This window comes from Dermacentor variabilis, chromosome 8 (assembly GCF_050947875.1).
Source record: "Dermacentor variabilis isolate Ectoservices chromosome 8, ASM5094787v1, whole genome shotgun sequence".
Lineage (NCBI taxonomy): Eukaryota > Metazoa > Arthropoda > Arachnida > Ixodida > Ixodidae > Dermacentor > Dermacentor variabilis.
In genome coordinates, this window is record NC_134575.1 from 28,348,771 (window position 1) to 28,362,452 (window position 13,682).

Here is a 13,682-nt window from a genome sequence, read left to right on the forward strand (position 1 = left end):
TGTGTTTTTGTCGCTCGACGCGCGGACCATGTTTGACGAGTTTATCGACCACGCCTCGCGCGCTGACCCTTGCCATGGTGAGTACCTACTTTCTGGTTGTACTCCTTATTTGAAGAGTTGCCCCTCTAGTTTCAGGTTCGCAACCCAGGCCATCGAGTCTGGCGCAGTCCAGCAACGTCCCCTGCCGTGTCCCCGACGTATCATGTTCCGCGGCTCACCCCCTGTGTTCTTCAGCCTCATGGCCATTGGTTTCCTGGCGAACGAAGAAACATGCACTACCCGCCCTGCAGTACACCGAATGCGCGTAAGTAGATTTCTTGCTACCTATACTGTGCCATTGTACTGACTCGTGCTTAACACGACGCCTCCTTGCCATTTCAGCCTCTCGCAACGGATTTTCCTGTGCCCTGCCGTGTCCCAGACGTATGACGTTGTGCGGCTCACCTTCGGTGCACTTCAGCCTCGCAGCCACTGGTTTCCTGGCGAACGAAGAAGCCTGCACTACCCGCCCTGCAGTACATTGACTGCGCGTAAGTACATCTATTTCTTCCGACCTGTACTGTGCCACTGTACTGACGGGTCCTTACCACGACGCCTCCTTGCAGTTTCAGTCTCTCGCAACGGATTTCCCTGTGTCCTGCCGTGTCCCAGACCCATGACGTTCCGCGGCTCACCGCCTGGGCACTTCAGCTCCAGCCTCGCAGCCACTGCTTTCCTGGCGAATGAAGAAACCTGTGCTAACAGCCCTGCTGTACGTGAGACCATAAACGTGCCCCCTGCACCTGCCCCCGTCAAGATCTGACGTCTGCGCAGTAGGCGATGACATCTAGTGCCGGCCCTACTACGGCAGGCCTTGCTTTTGTGACTGTTCATCACACTGCTACGTCCAACGACGTTCAGCTGCAGCAATAGTCCTTCCCCACGTGCTCCGTGCTGCTTTGCGGGTGGTGCACAACTATGGAGTGATGACTCGAACAGCGACCTCGACATCCTTGCAAAAGTTCTTTCCGCCCTGCAGCTGCTTCATGGCCGCTCGATGAAGACGCAAATTGAGAGTACGTGGCTGTTTGACAAGTGGATCAAACAATTCTAGCCACCTTGCTGACCCATGTGTGGTACGCTGCTCAGTCTAGCATTGGGTTGATCGGGGGGATTCTTGCTCGTGCACGTTAATTCATATCATGTGCTCTCGTAATGGTACGCTGATGCTGGTTCGCGTTGCGAAGAAGCGCGCGCTTATGTGTGCGTATGAGCATGCGTGTGCGAGTATATGTTGCATGTATGTTGTACTCGCGTGCTATTGTCTATTGTATGTAGTACTGTATGTATGTATTGTAGTGTATGTCTATTGTACGCGCGTGCTACTTCGCCTGTTTCATCTTGTAGTTGGCTTCATTTTAGCTCGGGTGTGTTCTCATTTCTTCCATGCAGTTTTTCGTGGCAGACCTCTCCGAATCGGTGAATTCCTTCACAAAGATCGTTGATGGTTCCGCAGTGATGGTCACAAGTGTTCTCCAAAACCCTTCCAAATTTGTCGCTGGGCATTCCCCTTACTTGAAGGGTGTCCAGTGATCCACTCATAGATTTGTCCAGGGCCCCTGTCAAATTACTTTCCACTCGACGTGATCTCTGCTGGTAGCTTTTCCTTGTCGACTTCTTTGTCAATTGGTTCATCATGGCTAATGCAACACATGAGCGTACCATTACCAAAAGTACATGGGATGAATTAAAGGCAAAGCATCTACGTTAGCCAGTGACGGTCACAACTGCATAAGCTCATTCTTTATCTGGTGCTGGCATGGCACCAGGCTCATTTTAAACACCTGTCTGGTGTGATTATTCACGTGATCGGTAAAGCTGCGTACCACTCCACAGCAAAGCAGCTCCTGAATCTCCCTCCAGCAACATTGGACATTCATAGTATAGCACCACCACCACAGATGCCTGCGGTATTAAGTCTTAGGACTGTTTGATTACCTTTCCCTTTGGCCTTCTTGATCGTTCACTGCCCTGTGGAAATTTAGCTGCTTGCATTCAGTTCTTGTACTTCTCTATGACATGTATTCGCTGAACCATGTTTTTCTGGAACTCAATAAAGTAGATAAAATATTTTTTACATAGCACTATTTTTCCATGCATACCATTGTACAGTTGTAAATGATTCGGCTTTTTTTGTAGTGCATCTTCTTGTCAACACTTCGGTGTTCCCCGGTGTTAGATGCCGACTGAAATAAATTTTGGACTTAGTTCCAGAGTGTACACATTGTGGCGTCTGAATTCTTTTGCACTCGAAATACCTCTAGCGATTTTCAGCGTGCTTGCAGCATGCTGACAGCGTTGATGGCTATGTTGGGAATTGTATCAGCTAGTCAAAGGCGCACACACAGCACACACACTCTAACGTACATGGACATTACCCGCCCTGCGGCATTGCTGAGATCTTTTATAACAGCAGTACTACAGATTGCTAACGATCGGACACTTCGCAGTCGGCGTTGAAGCTGATTTGAGTGCGTCGTCGTGAACTTCCGATATACCGTGGTACGTCTTATATGCAGCTATTTTTCTTTTCGTTGTGATCTTGTAAAATGTGAGACTTCTAGTTCAGAAAGTACGGTACTTCGAAATATGGACAACGAAACAATCAAACCAGCTCGGTCGGCACGATGAAACGCGATTAAGCACACTCATCGTGGGATACCTTACTAGCCGATCTCATGGCACTAAATTACTGTCCTTCGCAAAAACGCATATGTAAAAAAACGCCAACTGCAAACTCGTACGCGTGACCTCATTTCACGAAGGCGCCTATGCTAGGATGGCCGCTACGCTGAGATGACGCTTTTGCCATGGTCCCTACACCTTAAAAAACAAAATTGCATTCTTATTTGAATGCTTCCGAGCACAGTTCCTTGTGCTCGATGTGAGTGGAAACTTTATTCAAAATGTCCGGCGATTTGGGCTGGGTGGGGCGATAAGCACCCCAGCCTATGTGACGGCCTCGAGCCCTTGGACGCGGGCAGCTTCCTCGACGTGCCGGACTGCCCACAGCTGACCGCGGAGGTTGTGTCCGAGAAGGGCCGCCTCTCATCGCGCCCCACGGCTCGAGACTGCCATGTCTACCCCGTTCGTTGGGGACTGCTGCAGCTCGCTACCGGTGCAATACCACGGCATGTGCTGCTGCGTCGCTCTGGTTTCGCACGCTTTACATTCGTCGGAGTAGCAGAGGCGAAGGATCACCGGGTTGGGATACGTGTGCGCCTGCAATTTCCTCCGGGCAACCGCCTGCTTCTGTTTACTTTGGCGTGCGGTGGTGGGTGTTTGCATCTGTTGAATATGTAGTGTTGTGGGAAAAAACGTGTACAGTGACTGAAACGCGATGCACAGAGCGCGTGCCTGTCAGAACTTTAAGCGCCACTACTGGGCATTGGAGACATCGAGCTGATGAATTTTTCTTTTTAATCTTGGGGGTTTTACCTGCCAAAACCACTTTATGATGCTTGGCGCTCTTTGGCCATACCTGGCCCTTGCGCCAATAAAAACCACACATTCACTCACTTCATGATGCACGCCGTAGTGGGGGACTCCGGAAATTTCGACCCCCTGGGGTTCTTTAACGTGCACCTAAATCTAAGTACACGGGTATTTTCGCCCCCATGAAAATGCGGCCGCCATGGCCGGGATTCGATTCCGCGAGCTCGTGCTCAGCAGCTTAACGCCATAGCCACTGGGCAACCACGGCGGGTTGGTGAATTTTTTTTCACCCACGAAGTGAGTCTCCGTAGTGGATTTCGACTGCAATAGCCCCTCTCGACGATCACCCAGCTATCGACAGTGGGCGCAAGCATTTTGAGGACGCTTATACCTCGCCTTTAAGCATGGTAACCCATAGATTTCAAAGATCCCCTAGGGATTGTCACGCTTCCCGGCAACCACAGCTTTCTTGCGGATCCACGGAGCCTAACGCGATGGCGTTGTTGCAAGGAACCGAGCGGGCAACGCCACTCGGAAGAGGGATTCCGCGTAACAGAATTATGTTGTTTTTTTCGATAAATTCAAATCGAAATCCGACGCTATAGTGTCTGTAGATTGTGTTTATGTCGTAGTTAACCATTTCTCTGACGTATTTTACTGCGATGAGCTCAATTATTTCAGTATGAGAAGAGGTTTATTGGCGGCTCCTAAGGCAAAAGCGCGGCGACCGGGAACGGCGAGACAGCCCGAAGCACTGTCCAAAAAAAGGCGACAGTAATCAACAGCGCGAGCGGGGCCGAGCCGCGCGTTGGCGATGTGTCTGTGCCGCGAGGCGCGTCTTCTTCTTCACAATCTCCCCCCGGACAAAAAGAGCCATCCTGGCGCCTTAAGAATCAGGAGGCAGAGGGTCGTGGTAGGGCTTGAGACGCGAGACGTGGACAATGTCACGTCCACGCCGGCGCAAGTCTTCAGGTGGTGACAGTGGCTCGATTAGAAAATTCACCGGAGATGTTTGCTCCAAGACTCGGTAAGGCCCTTCGAATTTTGGGACGAGTTTTGAGGAAAGCCCCGGAGTCTGGAAAGGCACAGACAACCACACAAGAACGCCTGGAGCGTAGGTGGTGTTCGGAAGCGTGTCGGTGCGGTTTTCTTTCTGGCGCTGCTGTTGCTCGGCCGTAAAGGAGCGCGCTAGCTGGCGGCATTCTTCGGCCTGTCGGGCGACGTCGGACACAGGTAGACACTCGGAGGCGTCAGAACGGTATGGAAGGAGCGTGTCGATGGTATGCGTAGGCTGGCGGCCATACAGGAGGAAGAAAGGTGAAAATCTCGTAGTGGCCTGGATCGCGGTGTTGTACGCGAACGTGATGAATGGAAGGATGCGGTCCCGGTTACCATGATCAGATGCCACGTACATCGACAGCATGTCACCAAGTGTGCGGTTAAATCGCTCTGTGAGTCCGTTAGTCTGGGGATGGTATGCCGTGCTTGTCCGATAAATAATACGGCATTCCGAGAGCAAACTTTTGACGACTTCGGAGAGGAAGGCGCGACCTCGATCGCTGAGGAGTTCTCGAGGTGCGCCGTGTCGAAGCACGAAGCGATGTAGAACGAAAAAGGCTACATCCCGTGCCGTAGCACTTGGTAAAGCAGCAGTTTCGGCGTAGCGTGTCAAGTGGTCAACAGCAACTACGATCCACCGATTGCCGTCTGGAGTCATAGGAAGCGGGCCGTATAGGTCGATGCCGACGCGATCGAAGGGTGTGGTAGGGCACGGGAGCGGCTGCAAGGCACCAGACGGGCGTAAAGGCGGCGATTTGCGGCGTTGACAGTCAAGACAGCACCGAACAAACTTTTGTACAAAATTGTACATGCCGCGCCAGTATTAGCGGTGGCGAATTCGTTCGTACGTCTTGAAGACTCCGGCGTGGCCACACTGTGGATCGTTGTGGAAAGCGGCACATATTTGTGACCTTAAGCTGCGGGGAATCACGAGAAGCCACCGACGGCCTTCAGGAGAGTAATTGCGTCGGTGGAGCAGCTGGTCACGAATGGCAAAATGAACTGCTTGGCGTCGGAGGGTTCGGGATACAGGGATAGTCGATGATCCAGAAAGATAGTCGAAAAGAGACGCGATCCACGGGTCACGACGTTGTGCGGTGGCAAAGGAGTCCATGTCGAGAGATGAGATGGAGTGTGCGGGAGTTGTTCCGCAGGCCGAGTCTGGAGGTAAAGGTGAACGAGACAGGGCGTCGGCGTCGGAGTGTGTTCGCCCACTGCGGTATACGACGCGAATATCGTACTCCTGGATGCGTAATGCCCAACGGGCTAGGCGGCCAGTGGGATCTTTCAAGTTGGCAAGCCAACAAAGCGCGTGGTGATCTGTGACCAAGTTGAATGGGCGCCCGTACAGGTATGCTCGGAACTTGCCAAGTGCCCATACTAAGGCCAAGCACTCTTTTTCGGTCACGCTGTAATTGGCCTCAGGCTTCGTCAGCGTGCGACTCGCATAGGCGACTACGTATTCGGGGTAGCCTGGCTTTCGTTGGGCGAGGACGGCGCCGAGACCGACCCCGCTGGCATCTGTGTGTACCTCAGTTGCAGCCGACGGGTCGAAATGGCGAAGAATAGGTGGGGAGGTGAGAAGACGACGCAGCGTAGCGAAGGCGGAGTCACATGCAGGGGACCAGGAGGAGAGGGTGGTGTCACCGCGCAGAAGCTGAGTCAATGGCGCCATGATCGATGCGAAATTCCGAACAAAGCGCCGGAAATATGAGCATAGGCCCACAAAGCTCCGAAGTTCTTTGATGGTCTGAGGCTTCGGAAACTCAGCGACAGCTCGAAGTTTTGCAGGATCGGGTAGAACGCCGTGCTTGGACACAACGTGGCCTAAAATGGTGAGCTCTCGCGCGGCGAAGCGGCACTTCTTGAGGTTGAGTTGGAGGCCAGCGGTCGTTAGACAGGTCAAAACAAGTCTGAGGCGGAGCAGGTGAGTCGGAAAATCAGGCGAGAAAACCACGACATCGTCGAGGTAACACAGACATATGGACCACGTGAGGCCACGCAGCGTGTTGTCCATGAGTCGTTCAAATGTGGCAGGGGCGTTACAAAGCCCGAACGGCATTACGCTAAATTCATATAAGCCGTCAGGCGTAATGAATGCGGTTTTCTGGCGATCGGCTGCAGCCATCGGTACCTGCCAGTACCCCGAACGCAAGTCAAGGGACGAGAAGAATTCTGCTCCCTGAAGACTGTCGAGGGCGTCGTCGATGCGCGGCAAAGGATAGACGTCTTTGCGGGTTACCTTATTTAGCCGACGGTAGTCGACGCAAAAGCGAATAGACCCGTCCTTCTTGCGAACTAGAACGACAGGCGATGCCCAGGGACTGTGCGAAGGTTGAATAACGTCACGGCGCAGCATATCTTCGACGTGGGTGGTAATGACACGACGCTCTTCGGCCGAGACGCGGTAGGGTCGTTGACGTAACGGCTGATGTGAACCGGAGTCAATGTAGTGCTGCACTTCCGACGTGCGGCCCAAGTGAGGTTGTGAAACGTCGAATGAACTTCTAAAGTGGTGCAGGAGATCAAGAAGGTCGGCGCGTTCGGCAGGTGTGAGGGTATCGGCGATGGCACTCGAGAAAGCATCCTTGGACGTCTCTTCAAGCGCGGAAATCGAAGACGACTGGCCGGAGTCGACATCAAAAGAGTCTCCGGGGACGTCAACCAAAGACGAAGAGTCGAGGAGTTCCACGATGCCAAGGCATTCACCAACGAGCAATGTAATAGGCGCACAGAGGGGATTGCAAAAGTATATATTGCTACAGCCGCCAGCCATGTCAAGTGTTGCGAAGGGTAGTTGGAGAGATTTACGGCTCATGAAGAGGTCGGAAGGTGTGAAGAGGACCGTTGCATCAGTGATGGCATCGCAAGAGACTGGTACGAGAGCGAAGGAGCCAGGTGGAATATCTGTGTCCTCGCGCACGGTAAGTTTAGAAGGGCGGTCACAATCTTCGTGCAAGGGTGCGTCACAAGGGGAAAATTCAACTTCGGCGCGTGCGCAGTCGATCACGGCTTTATGACGGGATAAGAAGTCCCATCCGAGGATGACGTCATGCGAGCAGGTGGGAAGAACAATGCACTCGACTATGTAAACAATGCCGTGAATAAGCACACGTACAGTACAGGCTGCGTGCGGAGTGACGTGCTGAGCGCTTGCCGTACGAAGCGACAGTCCAGAAAGCGGCGTGGTCACCTTGCGCAGCGAACGGCACAGTTTGGCGGCTATCACAGAAACGGCTGCGCCGGTATCCACAAGAGCGAATGCAGGAACACCTTCTACACTAATTTCGATCACGTTAGCAGGACAGGCGCGAGGACTTAGACAGTTCGAATGGGGCGCAGTTCTTGCCTCGTGAACTGCGACGTTCAGTTTTCCTGGTCAGGTGGTGCGGGTCGCCGACGCATTGGGGAGAGCGTGCGTCGGCGAGGGGATGGCGAGCGACGCGAAGGAAATTCTGGAAGGTCAGCACGAGCATACGGTTGGTGGGAAGGAGTGGCGTATGGGCGAAAGGGCTGGCTGCCGTACTGGAAGGGCCGAGAGGCGTCGCCGAACGCTTGAGGCCGACGTCGGCAATATCGGGCGACGTGTCCTAAGGCAAAAGCGCGGCGACCGGGAACGGCGAGACAGCCCGAAGCACTGTCCAAAAAAAGGCGACAGTAATCAACAGCGCGAGCGGGGCCGAGCCGCGCGTTGGCGATGTGTCTGTGCCGCGAGGCGCGTCTTCTTCTTCACAAGTAATGCATCTGCGCCACGCGTAGGGCCAGCGTGGTTGTGATTGGGAAGGGTTTCTCTCCAGGCGACGTCAGACGCTGACATCACATTGCTTCGCGAAACGGGGCCCTTAAAGGGACCCTGAAACGCTTTTGACGATTTTCTACAAACGTACTGAGTCGTTAGAGTAGGTCCTTGTGATCATTAATTGACACATCTAAGTGCTCTGCGTAAAGCGTGTAATTTATCATAAGGTTTTAAAAATGCACATCGCTGCCGATCGCAGCGCACTGCTCGGCGGAATTTTAAGCCGCCCCTACCCATATGACCAAAATCACCCATATGACGTCAGTGGGCCGAGCTATCCGATTGGCTGACCAGGGCGCGTGATCGATAATTTTTCCAACTTTATGGTAAACAAACGATCTTCGTAATAGTTCGAATGTTAGTTAATTTGTTTTTATGAAAAGAAAGTAGCATAAAGAGAATGCACAAGAACAATTTTTCAGTACACTTAAGCACTTCCGGCACACAGCAAGTGTCGTCTGCTTGTGTTACAACGTACTCCATTTTGACGAGAGCTCCACGGTCACAGTTGGTCTCAGTCTTTTCGCGAGCACTATGATGCGACTTTGTTGCCTTGTGGACTGCAAACGTAGCGACTGGCAATATGTCAAGCTGCGACATCGTGTCCCTCTGCAAGGCAGCGTACGAGCGAACTGGCTGCTGCGCATCGGACTACCGCTATCCGATCGGCGCCAGGATTTGCGCGTTTGTGGCGGTCACTTTACACCGGATGATTACTAACGCAACAGCGTTTCGCGAGTCCCGTATTAGGGCAAACGTAAGCGCAAGGGGACAGGGTCTGGCCGCTTGACTGTGCCGTAACGGGATCAGCCGAGATGAGCTGAAGGGCAAATGTGAATGGTCTGCACGGTGCAGCCACCTGGTGGCATAGAGCGCAACCATACACAGTAGCAGCAACGAAGCGTATTCTTCTTTGCTGCTGGTGCGTACTTTTCGCAGGAGTGTAATCATCGACACGTTGTTTTTATAAATGTTTAAAATGTTTTACACTTGGTTAGAGCAATATTAGCGCTTTCTTTGGCTGGTTAAGCGCTGCGCCAACAAGTGTCTGGACCGTGTAGACCGATCAGGCCGCTCACGTACGTCTACGCCAAAGTTCCTTCATCAGCTTGAGTTTATGCCTCCATTGATTTGCCGAAATGACCCGCTTGCCTGTGGTTAACGGAATACCAGACACGTTCGGCGCTACGACAGAATGCTCGCAACGCACGCTGCTTCGATAGCTCTCGCTTGGGGTCGACAGCCAAGCGGCTAGCGAAGAGGTCTCGCGCGGGTGGGGGCGGGCTCCAAAACAACCGGAAGTGGACGATGTGACGTCGCATCGTGACGCAGTACCAGTGAAGGCGGAGCGTAGCCCCGCTCGCTCGGCGAACGAGTTGAGGAGGAAAAGCGTGGATGGGGAGGAGGATAACTTCTAATCGCTTGTAGCTCCATTAATACGTAACGCTTCATTTAAATTGTGGTGCGAATGTTCTACTTAAGCTGTACCCTACGCGTCTACAAAATTTGTCCGAACCGTTTCAGGGGCCCTTTAACGGTATCGCGCTAAAAAGCGCGGACCGCCCTGCGATCTGAGCAACGTGTTTCAATCGCCGAGCGCTGTAGTGAACGGTGGTGCTTCATGAAAGGAAACATGCGAGGGCGCATGGCCCCGTGTTCTGTGGCGGCTGCTTAAAGAATGGCAGCAATGCGAAGCACGTCTAGCACGTTCCGCTTTGGGGCGTCATCTGTTGGCGTCCGGATTAACCAGGCGCGGCTCACCGTGGCCTCCGCGATCGGCTCCGTTGGGCGCGCCGCCGGAGCTGATCGCGGAGGCCACGGGCCCACCGATGGGCAAGCACCTGCTGGATTCAGCTGGACTACCCCTCCACCCCCCGCACGACTGTTGCGCAAGAAGCGGGGTCTCCAGCGCAGCGTCTACCGCTAGCTAACCGCACTCGGTAAGCGAGCGCACAGGAAACGTGGCAGTGCCGGCATTCGCCCGGTAGTTATTAGCTACGGCCAACGTAGATTAATGCGTTAGCATTCTATGGCTAATTTTCTCGGAACTCTGTCCGTCCATCTGTCTGTATACAGCGCGTGATACGACGCACTCCATGCATAGGTATACATGGGCTCCTACGGAGGTATATATCAGAATGCCTTATTACTACGCACGACTGCAGATATTTATGATCATGACTGTATACAGGGTGTCCCAGCTGACTTTAGCCAGAGTGTAAAAGTATGCAAATGCCAGGTAGCCAGACAGAACAAAGGTGATGTTGTTTGCCGTCGCTTGGAGTTATATTTCTTTCATTCCGCCTAATTAGATAACTTGCCTTGATTAATCAACTTCTCAAATATAGATGAAGAGAGTCAATGAGAAAATTGTAGAGCGACCTGAAAAACTCCCGATACAGCTTTCTGTTGCTCAATACGTGCTGCATAAAAGCGTTTTTCCAAGCGTGAAAGAAACCCGCGAATAGAGCCAGAGTGTTTCGAGCGGCAAGTCCCGCGGCAATCTTGCGTGCATTTACGGGCTTCTTTCACACTCGGAAAAACACTTTTATGTAGCACGTATTGAGCAACAGAAAGCTGTATCGGCAGTTTTTCAGGTCGCTCTACAGTTTTCTCATTGACTCTTTTAACCTAACTCTAATGTCTGAGAACTTGATTAATTAATATAATGCTAGTTATCTAATTAGGAGTAATGCGAAAATAATTTATCTCCAAGCGACGGCAAACAATATCTTTGTTCTAAAGAATACATTGTTGCGCCAAAAAAAGGAAAATAAAGACTTGGGAAGGAAGAGTACGAAAAGACAGATTGACAGAAAACAGACAGACAGAAGAGACACTCTTCCTTCCCAAGTCTTTATTTTCCTTTTTTGGCGCAACAATGTATTTTTTAGATCCCAACCAACTCGCCCAGCAACAAGTTAATATCTTTGTTCTGTACAGCTGTGTGGAATTTGCATACCTTTAAACCTTCGCTGAAATTAGCTGGGACACCCTATACAGTGAGTACTGAAGAGGCGTAAGAGTACCCGTGTACTTAGATTTAGGTGCACGTTAAAGAACCCCAGGTGGTCGAAATTTCCGGAGACCTCCACTACGGCGTGCCTCATAATCAGTGGTTTTGGCACGTAAAACCCCATTTTTAATTTTTAAGGCATAAAAGTGATTAGGGTTCCTAAGAGAGACGTATGATTAATTAGGCGGAAATTAGGCCTAAATATGAGTCCTTAATGAAGGGCAGGAAATCTTCATGAAAGTTAATTAATATGCAATTACTGAAGCGTAAGTATTAATTGAGGCTAATTAAGAACATTAATGCCAGTAAAGTTAATCTAGACTGAAATAATTCGTGCAATCAAGATCGAATATGTGTAAATCGCTAGGCTTGAAGAAGACAAGTCCACTTGTCGAAACGTTGGCTCCTGCATTCACCTTGTTCACGTTTTGCTCATTAACCTGATTAAGTGTAATTTGACCTTATCAGTTAATTTATTATACGATCGGTTAATTGATTATGCAAATACCTCCACCAAATGGTTAATTTAGTGTAATTATTAATCGGATAATTACCCAATATTCGAACGTCGCCATCGCAGGAATAATTCGGCCTCAGTAATGAATCTATTACGCTTAATTACCCCCGTCAAAGTTTTACCTGAGTAGATCGCACCCTCCTACATCGCTTCGAATCAGGCGAGGTTTATTCATTCAACGCTGGGGGAGTGAAGAACTGCGTGCTGCAAAAAAAAAAAAAAAAAAAAAAAAGCGCTGGGAGTACCTAATAAATATCGGGCACACGTTGGCACTTCCACGTTGTTTAGCAGCGGATGCTGTGCTGCAGGCCCCGCCCCGTTGCGCATCCGTCTAGCGGATGCGGGAGCCCAGCAGGCGTTTGTCCGTTAGCCATGTCTGGTTGTTCCGGCCGCCAATAGATGACGCCGCAAGCGGATGTTAGTCTTGCGAACCGGCTGATTTCGAGCCGCCCGTCGCCGCAAGCCGCACCGCACGCGTGCGGTCGCGCGAAAGATTGCACGTATCAAACACTTGGGCACACATTTCGGCTTACAATGTGTAAGGTATACACTGTGCACACAGTGTAAATGGTAATTTGTGCACAAGTGCTGGATACGTGCAATTTTTCGCGCGACCGCAAGCGTGCGGTGCGGCTTGCGGCGATGGGCGGCTCGAGCGTAAAGAGTGCGGCCGCTCGAGCGTACCTTTTCAGATAGGACCACCGTGAATATTGGTCGCGCTAGTGCACTTGTTATTACGGCGCACCGCATCCCTTTATGAGGCTCCCACACGAAAACATTTAGGAGACGGAAGAGGGGGGGGGGGAGAACATGCGGCTTATACACCAGAAAGTACGATACTTCCTGCAAGTCATCGTACCAGCTGATATTGCGAGGGGCAAGCCGTTTTTTTGTCCTAATTGTAAATTGCCATAGGGCAATTACAATTACAGATCCGTTACAATTACGTCGAAGCACCCCAGGTGATCAAAATTAATCCGGAGCAGCCCACTGCGGCGTGTCTCACAATGTAATGGTTGTTTTTGCACGTAAAATCTCAGAATTCAATGCAATTCCTTCAGTTTCATATCAGTTTCATATCAGTTCACTCCAGTTTCATATCATTTTTAAGGCCAACTGCCACGAAATTTCACTTTGGCTAAATTGTGCGAGTCTTTTTGTTGGCGACCTTTTAACGGCATCCAAGGAGACGACGCATGCACTCGGTGGTGTCGCTGTGACGTAAGCCAAAGCAAACCGCGTCTTAGACAGTCCGAGATGTTTAAGCCCGCACCGGGCAGTCGCGGCCGCCGCGTGCCCAGGCCTGCTCGCGTAGTCTGGGACGGACCGCAAAGAAAGCTCGGCTTTAAAATCAGGCTACACTATTGACGCGACTGCCTTAAGCAGCCGAAACACCCTTCAGGAAGAGAGTGATTGCAAAGAGGAAGATGCTATTTGGCACGCGCGTTCTTGGTTCCTAGCACGCACAAAGCGAGAGCGGCAGCAGAGCGAGCGGCGTTCTGTTGAGAGGGCGCAAGCAGTCCGGTGGTCAAAGTGGGGTTTCTGTTGCTTGACGAGCACGTTACCTTGCTTGGTCAACGAGAAAGCCATTTTATTCAACGAGGTTGAGAAAGCCGTTTACAAAATTTGTTAGCAGTTGTAATACACAAGAACAGTTTGCGCATTCTGGTCCCAGTCATCCGTAATAGGTCATCGACTTGTAACGAAGTTCTGTGCGAGCTTAAAGTACTTTGCAATTTTCGTTTCGCAAAACCTCCAGCTACTCGCTTGTTGTTTCGACTAGCGTAAGAAGGTTGGTCGAGTTTTGCTTCATTCAT

The 13,682-nt window shown here is 51.4% G+C and overlaps 1 long non-coding RNA gene across 1 annotated transcript; it reads left to right on the plus strand.

The window, feature by feature from the left end:
* Positions 1 to 387: 387 nt before the first annotated feature.
* On the plus strand, positions 388 to 2,263 carry LOC142589913 (uncharacterized). Its single transcript, XR_012829999.1, has 2 exons — positions 388 to 530; positions 612 to 2,263. It is a non-coding gene; the product is annotated as an uncharacterized LOC142589913 (long non-coding RNA).
* The last annotated feature ends 11,419 nt before the right edge of the window (positions 2,264 to 13,682 follow it).